The 15,153-nt window shown below is 42.6% G+C and overlaps 1 protein-coding gene and 1 long non-coding RNA gene across 2 annotated transcripts in view; one reads left to right on the top strand and one right to left on the bottom strand.

Moving 5' to 3' along the window:
* Nucleotides 1–15,153, bottom strand: part of NINJ2 (ninjurin 2) — an 83,149-nt gene that overhangs the window by 56,023 nt on the left and 11,973 nt on the right. The gene's annotated exons all lie outside the window — the stretch shown is intronic.
* LOC139005250 (uncharacterized) lies at nt 396–4,727 on the top strand. Its single transcript, XR_011470650.1, has 3 exons — nt 396–453; nt 1,105–1,221; nt 2,873–4,727. It is a non-coding gene; the product is annotated as an uncharacterized lncRNA (long non-coding RNA).

Below are 15,153 nucleotides of genomic sequence, written 5' to 3'. Positions count from 1 at the left end.
GAAAGTCAGGGAAGGCTTCATGGAGAAGTGTGGAGAGCGGCTACAGTGCTTGGACAGGTTCAAGCCTCGGACTAATGAGCTATAGTTGTAAGCTTGACCTTATGGTCCAAACCTGTGGTCTCACGTGGCTCTGAGTGATATGAGCTTCCGGAGGTGCAGCAAGTAAACAAAGCTTGGTCAGGTGCATGTAATTGAGTAGATTCTAAACCCATGAGAACATTGTAAACATCTTGACCACGCCCTTACTGTGTCTCGTGGAATCTAGCTATAAAATAAAGACTAGGCTTGCAGGCTGTGGCACTGTCTCTCTAATCAGAGGGCAGCATCCCACCTAGCCCCAGCTTTATTCTCTTGTCTGTCTTTTCTAATCCTTCACCGCCCCCCGACTCCCTCACCCCCCCACCCGCCTTGCCTCAGGTTCACCCATGGCTGTGCTGGTGCGGCACAGAGAAGGTAAGATTAAGTGGACCTGATAGATTTGGGTAGGATTTGGATGCATAAGACAAAGCAAGGAGGACTCTGATCATAAAAGCCTAGAATGGGCTGGGGGTTCAAGAGAAGTGGAGGCAACTTGCTGGGCACAGCCATAGAATGCCACAGGCTCACTAAAGATGGCACCACTGTGCCCAGAGCATGGGCTCTGAGTGTGGGCCAGGCCTGGAGGTGAAGCCAGAATCACCTGGGGCAGATTTCTGGAGCCCATCAGGTGCTCAAGAGACCCTTGCCAAAATCCCAGTTGGCCAGGTCAAGTCCTTCCACACCCTGGGCCAAACAGGAGGCCTCGGGTGTGAGGATTGGCTACAGGGACAGGCCAATCACTAAGGCAGGGATCTGCAGTCCAAAGATCAAGGCCGAGCATGTCAGAGGCCTGCATGATCCCACCACAGCTTTCTTTCCTCACAATAATCCTTTAAGGTAGATACCATTATTCAGGAACTTGCCCAAGTTCACACAATGAGCAAGCAGGTCACACAACTAGTAATGTGGGATTTGAACCTAGGTAGCCTGGCTCCATTGGCCATTGTGTGATGCTATCTGGATGGAAGTAGTATAGGTCTGATTAGGGGGAAAGTGGGTACACAATCCAGGAATCCTGTCTTCTAGGTCTGTCTACGCAATGAACCTACTCAAGACTTCACTGACTGGCGAGGTGATGAAAACAAGAATCTTCAGTCCCTGCTGTCCCTAAGGCCCTACCTCAGTTCCTCCAAGATAACTCAGGTAACTCCAAGGTAGCAGAGTGACATTTTACTAAACAGCCCCAGGCTCCTTCCTCAGGAGACAGGATGCACTGGGGACCACCTGTCTGCAAGGCCATTTTAAAAAACATAGCAAAAACCTGAAAATAGAGTTTTTGAGAGAAAGTGATTTTCTAGTCATAATTATAGCCAGAGTGGGCCACTGCTTTCTAGAAGCAGGAAAACTGCTTCTAAATAGAGCCTGCAAAATGCAAATCCCCAAGGAGCACAGCCTCCACCCCATTGGGTCCCTCACTCAAAGACTAGGCTCAAGCTCCCTTCTGAGAGGCCCCAACTCAGCAGAACTCCCAGCTGGCCAGACCCAAGTGTGTGAGGGAGGAAGATGCTCAGCTTTATGCCTAATGTTCTGGAGGGTATGGAGCTGCTTAATAAATATGTGCAAGGATCAAGGGTATATTTGAAAACATTTAAAAATGCCTTCAACTGTTGAGTGAGGATGGGGTTAAGCTCTGGGGATCTGAGTGGGGTGGAGAAGGAGAGGCAAAATACAGAAGGGCTTGTGGGGGAGGACTGCTGAGTGCTATTTCTATTTCTAACCCAATGCCAGGCACTTGAGTATTGTTCTCCACCTAGCAATTTGAAGGCTGCAGTGGGTATGCATATAACAGAACAGGATGCTCCCTGGACAAAAGTTCTGAAAGAAAACCAAAACGGAAGACTGGCCCCATCGCCCCCACTTGACAGTCTCTAATGACCCTCAGGGACTGTTCCGGACACGCATGGGCATCTGCAAATTTACTCACCTGGAGTTGCCTCTACCTCCTGAGCCCTGAGTCAGAAATGGGAAGTGCAAAGCCTCTCCGTGTGTTTGTGTGTGCATGTTATTTTTAATGATTATGATTCACAATCCTTTTTCTTGTTCCTCACGATTTTCAGTTAAAGGGGGGAAATGGTGAAAACACACACACACACACACACCAAGCAAAACATAAAGGTTTCTCAGAAATTTTACCTGAAACTCTGGGATGGCTGGAATTAGGTATGCAGATTTCTGCAACATCCCTTAGGGGGCTGAACTTATTGTGCACCCTTTAAAATAAGAGGAGATTTTTCACTATTTTAAAATTATACCAGAAAAGCATGCAGATAGGAAGATAGCTAGATTGTGAGGAAGCCCAAAATATTTGGTAAGAATGCCCAAGTTTGGGAAAGTTTAGCTGAAATAACAATTTATGGGAAGAATATTAGCTGGGAATTGGCTGTAGAATTACCCATAGATTGAAGGGCTTTGTGGGGTAAGGGGAAGGATGAAGTTTGTACTCAAGATATGGAAAAGGATTCAGTAAAGCTAGGAGTCCTATGTGCTCAGAGTTTAATGTCCTAACCAGCCCCACAGTGTCTAAGGCATGACCAGTAAGTAGAACGAAGATATTCCATTCAGCAAAAGCAGACAGAAAAAGAAATCTCTTTTCTGTGTTTGTCCTGGTTGAAAACCAAACACGGTAGTCATCTGAAGAAATTCCAGTGTTGGGAGTGTTGAGGCCAAGAAGGGAGGGTAAAAATGCAGGCAGCTCTGACCACGGGGCAAATCACCCCAGAGGCTCCTCAATGCCATTGTCCAACACTGTGCTCTGGAATGCTCACAGGTGTCCTTGCATCTCCCCTGATTCCAGCACACAGGACACTCTTTACTCTCCCGAATATCATCTAGCAAGACCCGGCCGACCTGTCTGGAACTGAGCATCCGGAACCACTTGTGTGCATCACATGCAATTTCCAGCTGTTGTGGGAAAGCAATGAATGAAGAGAAAGTACTAGGCCCTGACAAGGCTTAGCATCTAGGGGAGGAGGGGGAGAAGTAGGGAGAAGATCCTAAAGGTCAAATGCAATGTCTCCCATTGTTCATGTACCTTTTCAAAAAGACACAATTCCATTTGATCCACTAATACAGTGGTTCTCAACCTTCCTAATGCCACGACCCTTTAATACAGTTCCTCATGTTGTGGTGACCCCCAATTTCATTGTTACAAATTGAACATAATTAAAGCATAGTGATTAATCACAAAAACAATATGTAATTATATATGTGTTTTCCGATGGTCTTAGGCGACCCCTGTGAAAGGGTTGTTCGACCCCCAAAGAGGTCGGTTGCAACCCACAGGTTGAGAACCGCTGCACTAATATCTTTAGAAAACTTTGACCTTCTGCAAAAAGAAGGAAACTAAAATTATAGCCTTGCCTGTAGCTTGGATGCTTTATAAACACGGCACCACAGTGAGGCAATCTAGATAGAGTGCCAAACCAAAGCAGAGCTAAGAGTGGGAATTTTATACCATTAACACAAAAGGTTAGGGGGCCAGGTTGAATTTGGACAAAATCACATAGGATCTTGAGTCCAGAGCATTTTCTAACAGTGAATTTCAATAAGAAGTTTTGGGAAATACCTCAGTCTTGTATTGGACGCAGGGCAAAGATCTGCCCCCCGCCCCCCCGCCCAGGGAAGTCCTGTGAAAACAGAATCAATTCCCCTGCTCTAATAATTTTTCTCACATCCCCTCCTGGACTATCCTACCTACACCAGTGCTCTACTCCTCTGTTAGAAAAAAATTAACCATGTCATTTAAACACTTTAAAGGCTGTCCTACTATCTACTACATCAAGTGCACATTCCTTTGCTTAGTTATTTAAAAAGCCTACATAATTTAGCCCCACCCCACATATGCACCAGTGCTCTCCCACACATACCCTTTCATTTAGTCAGGCTGGCCCTCTCACTGTCCCCAGATAGCTTACTCACTCCTGCCTTTGCATTTTAATATCAGTATTCTTCATCCTAAACCTGGAATCTAAATTTACTCTTCCTCTTTAACAATCCCCAAAATGCCCTACCTTTGGAATTTTTTTTTTTTAAATATATTTTATTGATTTTTTACAGAGAGGAAGGGAGAGAGATAGAGAGTTAGAAACATCGATGTGAGAGAAACATCGACCAGCTGCCTCCTGCACATCTCCCACGGGGGATGTGCCCGCAACCCAGGTACATGCCCTTGACCAGAATCAAACCCGGGACCTTTCAGTCCACAGGCTGACGCTCTATCCACTGAGCCAAACCGGTTTTGGCTGGAATTTTTTTTAACTATTTCAATTTTCCCCTTTCCCATCTCCAAGTAATTATCAAGTCATAGATAGATAGACAAATAGAAAGAGGTAGATATTGTATATATAGATATATAGCCTCCCCAACTATACTGTAAGCTACCACCATGTATATGAATTTTATGTTACAGTGTCCCATATAAATTGTGCTCAATAAATAATTAGTGATTAATTGCAGTCCTTCTTCTATGAGTTAAAGGCTAAACACACACACAAAATTAGTCTCATTCCCATGTGGGATTTCAAAACAACATGACTTGTAAGCATACTTGGTTCCTTTAAGTTTGGTAACACAGGGAAAAAATGGAGAGAATGGCTGTGCCTAAGATAGTAAGGGAATGGATTCAAGATAGAATAAAATGCTTCCTCATTACTGACAATTTGAATGCTTATCTGAAAATTGGGCATCTCCAGGATGTTGCACTCTTCCTGGCATTCAAATACAGTTCACCAAAATATTAAATTATTTTGCCTTTAGGACTTTTCTTCTCATTCTCCTTTTCTTTGAGGGAGTGGGTGTAAATATGAGAAAGAGGTTGGAAAAGACCATATACTTCTTAAAATGGAGCACAGCAGACAATATACCAAAGAAAAAGAGAGCAAAGAAATAATAGCCAGAAATAATTGATTTTTGACAAGCATGCCAAGACAATTCAATGGGGAAAGGGAGTCTTTTCAACATATGGTGCTGAAAAAAACAGATATTCCCACCCACAAAATAATGAAATTGGACCTATACCTTACACCATATACAAAAATTAACTCAGAATGATTCAAAAACCTAAACTTAAGAGCAAAAACTCTTAGAAGAAAACAAAGAAAAACCTTCATGACATTGGATTTGACAATGATTTCTAGAATATGACACCAAAAGCACAGACAACACCAGAAAAAATAGGTAATTTGAACTTCAAAATTAAAAACTTTTGTGCATCAAAGGACACTGTAAGAGAGTGAAAAGACAATCCACAGAATGCAAGAAGATATATGCAAATCATATATCTGATAAGGGATTAATATTCAGAACATAAAAAGAATTCCTATAACTTAAACAAAAACAAAAAGCACCCAAAAATCCCAATTCAAAAATGGATAACCAACTTGAATAGACATTTCTCCAAAAAAGATATGGTCAATAAGCACATTAAAAGATACTCAACATTATTAGTCATTAAGGAAATGCAAATGAAAACTACAATGACATACCACTTCTTGCCCATTAGGATGACTATTGTAAAAAAGGAAGAAAGCAAAGTGTTGGCGAGGATATAGAGAAATTAGAAACCTCCTTAGAATTGGAAGCTGGGCCCTGGCCGGGTGGCTCTGTTGATTGGAGCATTGTCCTGTGCATCAAAAGGTTGCAGGTTTGATTCCTGGTCAGGATGCAACCAATTGTTTTCTCTCTCTCTCTCTCTCTCTCTCTCTCTCTCTCTCTTTCTGGAGTTTCCTCAAAAAGTTAAAAATGGAACTCCCATTTGACCCAGTGATCCCACTTCTAGGAATATATCCCAAGAAAACAGAAACACCAATCAGAACGGATATATGCATCCTTATGTTCATAGCAGCACAGTTTACAATAGCTAAGATTTGGAAACAGCCTAAGTGCCCATCAGCAGATGAGTGGATTAAAAAAACAGTGGTACATCTACACAATGGAATACTATGCTGCTAAAAAAAGAAGGAACTTTTACCATTTGCAACAGCATGGATGGAACTGGAGAGTGTTATGCTAAGTGAAATAAGCCAGTCGGAGAAAGATAAATATCACACGATCTCACTCATATGTGGGATATAATGATCAACATAATTTGATGAACAAGAATAGATCCAGAGACAAATGGTAGCGGGGGGAGAGGGGGTTAGAGAGCAACCAAAGAACGTGTATGTATGCATATTAGCATAACCAATGGACACAGACACTAGGGCGGTGGGGGCTTGCCTGGGGTGGGAATGGCTAGGCGAGGGGTCAATTGGGGGAAAAGGAGACATATGTAAAACTTTAGATAATAAAAAAAATTAAAATTAAAAAAGGAAAAATTATTCAGCCTTAAAAAGGAGGGAAATTCTGATACATGCTGCAACGTGGATGAAACTTGAATACATTATACTAACTGAAATAAGCCAGACACAAAACATCAAATTCTACTTATATGAGGTGGGATATTGAAATGGGGGGTTATTCTTTAATGGATATGGAATTTCTGTTTGGGATGACAAAAAACATTCTGGAAATAGCGGTAGTAGTATGATTGTACAACATTATTAATGTACCTAATTATACCACTGAATTATATACTTAAACATGGTTAAAATGTAAATTTTGTGATACAGATATTTTACCACAATAATTTAAAAAAAAGGAAATAGAATCTGAATCCAATCACGAGGAAATAATCAGATAAATCCAAATTGTGGGTCGTTCTCCAAAACAACTGATCTGCAGTCTTCACAAACGTCAAGATGAGGAAAGAACAAAAGTGGCGATTAGGGTACTGTTATAGAGTAAAAGAGATTTAAGAGACAGGACACCCAAATACAGTGACTAATCTTTGATTTTATTTCAATTTTTAAAAAGGAGAAGAGTCTAGAGAGCATTGTTGTGTAGATAATTGGGAAAAGTGAATATGAACTGCATATCAATGTTCAATTTCTTCCAAGGTAGGAAATTACCACTCTGAGAAGATATTTGTTGAAGTTTTTAGATATATGTAGACATTATACCTAATGTCTACAAATGACTTTCAAATAGGTTGGACAGGGTGGGAATGTATAATACAGAAAGATACAGTAAATAAATATAGCAATATTGATGAATGTAGGTGAAGAGTTTAAAGACATTGTACTAGTCTTTCTGTTCTTCTGTATTGGAAAATAAAAAGCTAGAGGAAAAAAATGGAATCGTCATTTTGGTTCCCAAGTGATCAGGGGAACACTGACTTCCCGTGACCTCTGTGAGCAAAATGTTGATCTATTTGCCACCTTGGAACATCCTGTTTTACTGAACTCACACTCCAGGGTTGCCAGAAGGAGCTGAGAGCTGATTACTTGGAGGTGATTTGGGTGAGGCATATTGTCTATGCCACTTCAGGATCTACTGTGTTGTGTTCTTGTGTGTGTCAAAGTTTTAAGCCCCCCAAGGTTAGGGTCATGTCTCACTTTTCTTATAATCCTCCCTCCCCCAACATCCTAATCCCATGCTTTATACAGAGCTAAATACATAGTAAGTGTCCAGTAAATATTTTTCCATTATTGACTATCCCATCAGTATAGAAAGGCATGTATAGAAGTATAAGAGGTCAAGGATGGGGTCAAAAGGTTTATCTCCAACTAAGGTATTAAAATGCTCCGGGATAGGGCCTTGCAGAAGGAATGTCAAGTGTGGGCTTTGACACAATCTAATTCTCTATGGCAACCAGGTGTTACTGGCTTAGGTGGTGACTAGTCCTGAGGGGTGGAGTAAAAGAAATACAGCTTTGGCAAAAGCTTATGAATACCTAAGCACAGAATGTTCCCAGCTTGGCCCTATGGTACAACTGCTCTCACAACCCTGTGAATTCTTCCCAAGGAAGCAAGGTCAAACAATGGTCTGTGGACCTCAAAAAAGAGAGCACCCATTTTGGCTCCTTGAGCAGGGTCACTGCTTTGAGGGATCTGCACCACTTGGGATTCAGGGAGAACAACACCAGCCTTTACCAGAAGATGGAGGTGTGAACACTCTCCAGCACAGCTCTAGAAGGAAGGTGCTGCCCACGTGCTTAGCAAGTTGCAGAACACGTAGGCCTGCAGCATTCCACCTCCAGCTGAGACACCAGTGTGCTGCTGTGTTGCAGCTTGTTAAGGGAGTGTAGACTTGTCCTTCTTGTCTTGAGCAATTTTTCAAGAGGCTGGAAGAATTAATGGGCAAATTTGTTCTGTCTCAGACAGGCCTTCCAGGATGCAGGTCCTCAGCTCCATTGTTATATACAATGTGTTATTTCCTATTAAATCACTAGCATTGACACTTAGTTTTAAATTCAATTTACTATTTTATTACATACCTTCTTGTACTGGTCTCAGATTATTTCATTTAAGTTCCAAATTCCCCCACAAAGTTGCAAGCTTCTTAGGGAACCATGCTCTCTGCTGCTTTGCCACCTCTGTTTCCTCCCACATCCTGTACTGTACACAATCACTATAAGAGATGTGTAAATAATCTACTGTATATCCATATTATGTAATACTATGTAGCAGTTAAAAGAACGAGGCGGAGCTACATATTCTGATATGGAAAGATTTCCAATTCATATGATGGTGTCAAAAAACAAAACAATAGCCCTAGCTGGTTTGGCTCGGTGGATAGAGCATCAGCCTGCAGACTGAAGGTCCCAGGTTCAATTCTGGTCAGGGGCATGTACCTTGGTTGCGGGCACATACCCAGTGGGGGGTGTGCAGAAGGCAGCTGATCTATGTTTCTCTCTCATCGATGTTTCTAACTATCTCTCTCCCTTCCTCTCTGTAAAAAATCAATAAAATATATTTTTAAAAAACAACAACAAAAAAACAAACAAAACAATAATCAGGCACAGTATGAAACCCTTTATGTAGAAGGGACTAGTAGAAGAAACAAGGGCTTGATCTATATATCTGTATATTTCTTTCTTCATACATACCCCTAGTCACAGACATCGTTATAACTAGTATAATAGGACTCAGTAATTTCCTGTATTTTTCTTTTCAAAAGGAATTGTTAATATTAGACAAATAATATGTGTAAGGCAGTTAGCATAGGACTTGCCACAATAAGTCACACTTACGTAGTACTTATATGGGGCAGGAGTTGTTCTCAGTGCTTTACAGAAATTAATTCATGTCACCCTTATAACAGTACTATAGGAAACTGAGGCGCTTCCAACTGAAGTAATTGGCCTTTGGTTAGACAGTACAGCCAGGAAGTGGGAGACCCAGGATTCAAGCCCAAGCAATCTAACACCAGTGCCTGTATTCTTTTTTTTAATTTTTTGTGGAATTTATTGGGGTCACATTGGTTCAGAAAACTACACAGGTTTCAAGTGTACAATTCAACAAAACATCATCTGCACACTGCATAGTGCTCTCATCACCCCAAGCAGTCTCTTTCCATCCCCCATTCTCTCCCCATTTGCCCACCTTCACCTACCCCACAGTACCTGTATAGTTAACCCCTATGCTGATGTTGTTCAATAAATGTGACCCTTTCCCTACCACTCTCCTCCCTTCTCTGTGTTTCTACATATTTCTTATACCTCAATGATGGCACTCAGAAAACTGTTTAAGAATTCACTAAAAAGACAAAAAAATCAATTCCTCACCCCAACCTATTGCTTCATCTGTGGATTTGAAGGTCTGAGGTACCTATAAGGAGATACTGATGCCTATTGGAAACCTTGTGTGGGTTGTCACTTTGAGATTATGACCATTTTGCGGTGACTTTCTTTAATCATGTAATATACATCGATTACCCAAGTGCCTCCTGAAGATGGTTTTAGCCCCAACTGTGGACATCATATCAAGTAGAACCTCGGCCTAATGGACAAGGCTGAGGATGGTTCAGATGTAATGAATCCTATGTGATCGAAGATGGGGGTAGATCTGGTAACTTTCTGAGGATTCTTGGTAGGTGTAAGGTTTCTAGGACTCTGATTCTTGGCTCCTCAAAGAGCCAAGAGCATTAAGATTGATGCTGCCCTGAAAGCAAATTCAGAGGCTTTGCCCCAGGCCCAGGTCTCTAATGCTGTGTTGGAGACTGCACCACATTCAGTGCTGTTCTTGATTAAATCAGCATGCCTCAAATTTGCCAGAACTATTGTCACAGCAATATGTATCCCCAGTTCACACATGGAATGTTTGCTCTCTGGCAGCCAAACACACTTGGAACTGGCAGTGATGATCTCATAAAGCAGGAAAGCTGAGCAGTTGGTCAGATGATTAACATATTATTGAGATGGAGGAGCTGAGCATCACTAATGAAAACATCTGGGCATTGCAGAATAAGGAATTTCCCCAACGTGGGGCAACCTAGGAGCCATTAAATCCAACCTCCTTATCTTACAAATGTGGAAACAGAAGCTTTGTTTTTGTTGTTGTTAATCTTCTCCCAAAGATATTTTTTTCCATTGATTTTTAGGGAGTGGAAGGGAAGGGGAGAGACAAAGAGAGAAACACCGATGTGAGAGAGACACATCGATTGGTTGCCTCACATGTGCACTGGGAATGAGCCTGCAACCCAACCCACTAGGGTGAAACTGACGCTTTAAAACAGGGTAAATATTAGGGCTTCTGGCCTGAGAAAAACTAAAGTGTAGTTCTTCTAATACAACATAAGCTGGATGAACAGCACTGTGGCTGCTGAGACCTTTTCAAAGGCTTCAAGACCTTCATTAATAATCTCAAGGACTTGGTAACTTTTATTTCTCTTCTCCATATAACAGTATTTTTTTAAATTATTATTCTTTAAAATATATTTTTATTGATTTCAGAGAGGGAGAGAGAAATAGAAACATCAATGATGAGAGAGAATCATTGATTGGCTGCCTCCTGCACGCCCCCCAACTAGGGATTGAGCCCGCAACCGGGCATGTGCTCTTAACCAGAATCTAAGCCGGGACCCTTCAGTCCGCAAACTGACGTTCTATCTACTGAGCCAAACCAGCTAGGGCTAACAGTATTTTTTTTTAAATGTCCAGTTTGTATTATGTTGACTCGTATGTGAATGGAGAGTCATACTGCCCCAGCCCTTTATGGCTCCAATGCTGCGGATTTCTCCCCACTTCAGTACCAGATGGAGGGCTGTAGGTTGGAGATGGGGGAAGAGATGATCTTCACAAACTGTTGCATACCATGTCCAAGGATCTTAAGCTTTGGGCCCTTGAGGCGGTTCTCAGGCTTTTCTCTGACGTAATTATGTTCACCAGGTAGAATTACTTGACAAATTGCTTGTAACTATTTTTAAATAATAAAAGCCATACATTGCCTTACTGATGTTTCATCAAAACAGAAACCCTGTTTTCCATGTGTATAATGCTCTCTGGTTTTCAAAGCTACCACTTATACTTTCTTCAACAGTCCCACCCCTTCACTGATACGGGGTTGTTCTGGGGACTTGGGATGCGTCTATTCTGTGGCGGCAGGTAAGGTAGGATCTGGGAGGCTGTAGTCCTTCTCAGCACCCTGAGCACCTGAAAGTAACTGCCCTGAGTTGCTCCCTGACTCACTTTCTCTTTCTCTAGACTTATATTTATGGCTGATCTGTAGGTGAGTTCCAATTGGTGAGACCTTGAAAGAACAGAATGCCTTGTTTTTTCTCTCCAGAGTTCACCATTTGAACCATTTAAAATCTTACATTTGCAACAGCATGGATAAACCCAAAAGGGTGGCAAAGGGTCAGGAGGATGGAAGGAGGAATGTGCCTCAAGCTAGAATGCGCCTCATGAAAGTCAGGAAAGAATTCCAGATCACTAGCTTTGCTTAGATCCCTGTGCTAAAGAAACAAGTTCTAAGGGAAATCTTTTCTAACATTGCCCTAGTCTGGTCCCCAAAAATGTCTTTGATGTGTTCAAAGAGAAAACTACAGGTTCAACATGAAGTCACTTGTACTAAAGCCCATGATACTGAACCTGGATTTACTACCTGACTTAATTGCAGTTTTAACCTTCTCCAGGAATGTAATCTTATTATCAATCTGGAATTTTCTGGTCAGTACCAAGGAGGTCATTTGTCATACGGGCCCTCTCCACCCTACCTCTCAAGAAATTGAGGCAATTGGCCTGATGAGACATGTCCTTTCCCATAAAGGAAAGTAATGAAACAATCTTTCTTTTCTTTTGTTAATAACTTTCTTTTTAAAATTTTATTTTTCAATTACAGTTTATATTCAATATTATTTTTCATTAATAATGCAAGATAATCATAGACAATCATATACTTTACAAAGTGTTCCCCTCCCACCTGCCCCAGTATTTCCAGTACCCACCTGGCACCATACATAGTTATTACAATATTTTTGACTATATTCCCTATGCTGTACTTTACATCCCCGTGTCCATTTTGTGACTACCAATTTGTACTTCTTAATCTCTTCACCTTTTTCACCCAGTCCCTCAAACCCCCTTCCCTCTGGCAACCATCAGTCTATGATGTCTATGAATCTCTTTCAATTTTGTTCGTTCATTTCTTTCATTTTTTAGATTCCATATATAAGTGAAATCATATGGTATCTGGCTTTCTCTAACTTATTTCACTTAGCATAATACTCTTTAGGTCCATCCATGCTGTCACAAATGGTAAGATTTCATTCTTTTTTTATGGCCAAGTAACATTCCATTGTATATATGTACCACAGCTTTTTTATCTACTCTTCTATTGGGCACGTGGGTTGCTTCCATATTTTGCCTATTGTAAACAATGCTGCAATGAACATAGGTGTGAACTCATTCTTTTGAATTAATACTATATATATATATATATATATATATATATATGGAATCACTGGGTTGTTAGGGGCAGAAACAGAATAGTAGAGACTAGCTATAGTTAGAAGAAATTGTTTTATTCTGATTATTTATTTATTTTTAAATCTTTATTGTTCAAAGTATTACATACTATACTTTCCCCCATTGACCGCTCCCAGTCTGTTCCCGCCCCCACGCCAGGCCTTCACCACCCTATTGTCTGTGTCCATGGGATATGCATATATGCATACAAATTCATGGGTTGACCTCTCCCCATTCCCCCACCCTCCCCTTTATTCTGATTAAAGGAAGCATATTCTGATCTGGCTGGGAGTTGTGCTCTGGAACCTGGGAGTTAACTTTGGAATGTGGTCCATTCTCCTTATCCTAGAACTGTCTATTATGGAGAGACTAACAACCTTGTCCCAGCCCACAGCGCATGTAATCTGTAACCATTCTATCAATTTTTATTTCCTTTGCATACCCATTTTTATTCCTTTTGCCTACATTCCCATATAATCTTTGTCCTTCTACCCAATATAAGCAGCTGGCTTATGGAGGTTGCAGAGTAGATTTCTATAGATGACCTGCTGCTCTCCTATACTACTGACATTATTGGAATAAACTCTCATATATGATTCAACTCTGTCTCTGCTTAATCGACTCAAGTAGTGACTGGCAGCCTGAACTCATTGGTTGTCCAGTTTCAGGGTCAGGACAGTACCATTTAAAATTTCTGAGGACCCTCCACACTACCCTCCACAGTGGCTGCACTAATCCACATTCCCACCAACAGTGCACCAAGGCTCCCCCTTCTCCACATTCTCACCAACACTTGCTGTTTGTGGACTTACTGATGATAGGCATTCTGACAGATGTGAGGCGATATATTGCCGTGTCCTTAATCTGTATTCCTTTGACCATAACTTTCTTGTCCCCACCCAGCTTCTGCCTATGAAAACCTTCCATATTGTATGCTCAGCTCTACTTGCTGGACAGCATGCTACCATGAATCACTCAATAAGGCCAAATTTACTCGACTGAATTTTTGTTCTTCAACAAAACAATGTGGCTCTAGGGTAGAATTTAGCTGACCACCACATTCTACAACATAGACCTGGCGTAGGCCTCATCCAGAGACCATGGCAGGATTAAAGTGCTCAGCCAGCCAGCCAGCCTAGGCCGCGAATCCCAGTTAAACCACTTACAATAGCTGTGTCATCCAGCAAATTGGCTTTTCTTCACTTCAAGTTGTCTCACCTGTAAAATGGGGTTAATGATACACAGGTGACCTAAAATACCAGGAAAATATATATGTAAAGTTCCTACTCGATATAAGGCAAGTGCTCAGAAAGTGGTAGCTATATTATTAACATAAGGAAAGCCTAGGGGAAACTAAGCAGGAAACCAAAGGCTGCTCTGAGAAGAAGGAACCGAAATAGTTCCGACTGGGCTCCACCCACCCGTTAGCAAGTCCGCTCCGGAGCGGGGAGAGGCAGGAAGAGGCCTCTCTGCCCTCCCACAGCCCGAAGCCAGCCCGACCGCCCCGAGACAAAGGCTGAGCTGAGCTGGTGGGTGGGAGGGGGTGGTTTTGCTTTAGAAAAGGGTGAGGACTGCGCTCCATCTTCAGTGAGGGAAGGAAGAGATAAAGCCCCGTTACAAAAGCTCCAGGCCAGACGCAAGGCAGGCCCCAGGGCCGGATGGGGGAAGGGTACCCTCAGGCCTGCTTCCCCTCCCAGCAGCGCGCCCAGCCCGAGTCAGCTGATTCTGTGTTCGTGGTCCCGGCCCTCCAGCTGCAGCCCCGCGCCCCGCCCCTGGCCCCGCGCGCCCCGCCCCTGGGCCCGGCCTCCTCCCAACCAATCAGCTGCTGCGTGAATGTTCTGCCTTTTTCGCGGGGTCTCGCCGGCCTTTCCGGGGCCAGTTTGGGCTGGGGGTGGGGGAGCCAGGTCTCCCGTGTTTGCCTTCAGGAGGCACAGACTTCTCCTTATGAAAAGAATATTCATATATCCACGAAGGTGTCTGCCAGGGAATGCCTCACTTAAGCACAGGCAGGCTGCCCGAGGTTCACCGTGGCCGCACTGTGCCGGGTCTGTTCAGGAGCTTTCAGGACATCCATCATAGGTTGTTTAGGGCCCTGGAAAACAGTGGCCTTTTCTTCCCTCCAAAATCACCCCACATGTGCCCCTAACTGACCCCGTCCCTACCAGCTTGCTCACGGACACGATTGCTGCCTATCTCAGCCTCCCAGCCCCGACTGGGGGCGGGGAGGGAGAGTGGTACTTGTAAGAAGAAATGCTTCACAGTGTAGAAACTCCAGCCCTCAAGCCTAAGTC

The sequence above is a fragment of the Myotis yumanensis genome, unplaced genomic scaffold (genome assembly GCF_028538775.1).
Source record: "Myotis yumanensis isolate MYYU_CA2020_CCGP unplaced genomic scaffold, mMyoYum1.0.hap1 SCAF_3, whole genome shotgun sequence".
NCBI lineage: Eukaryota > Metazoa > Chordata > Mammalia > Chiroptera > Vespertilionidae > Myotis > Myotis yumanensis.
This window is presented reverse-complemented; position numbering and strand designations above follow the sequence as displayed.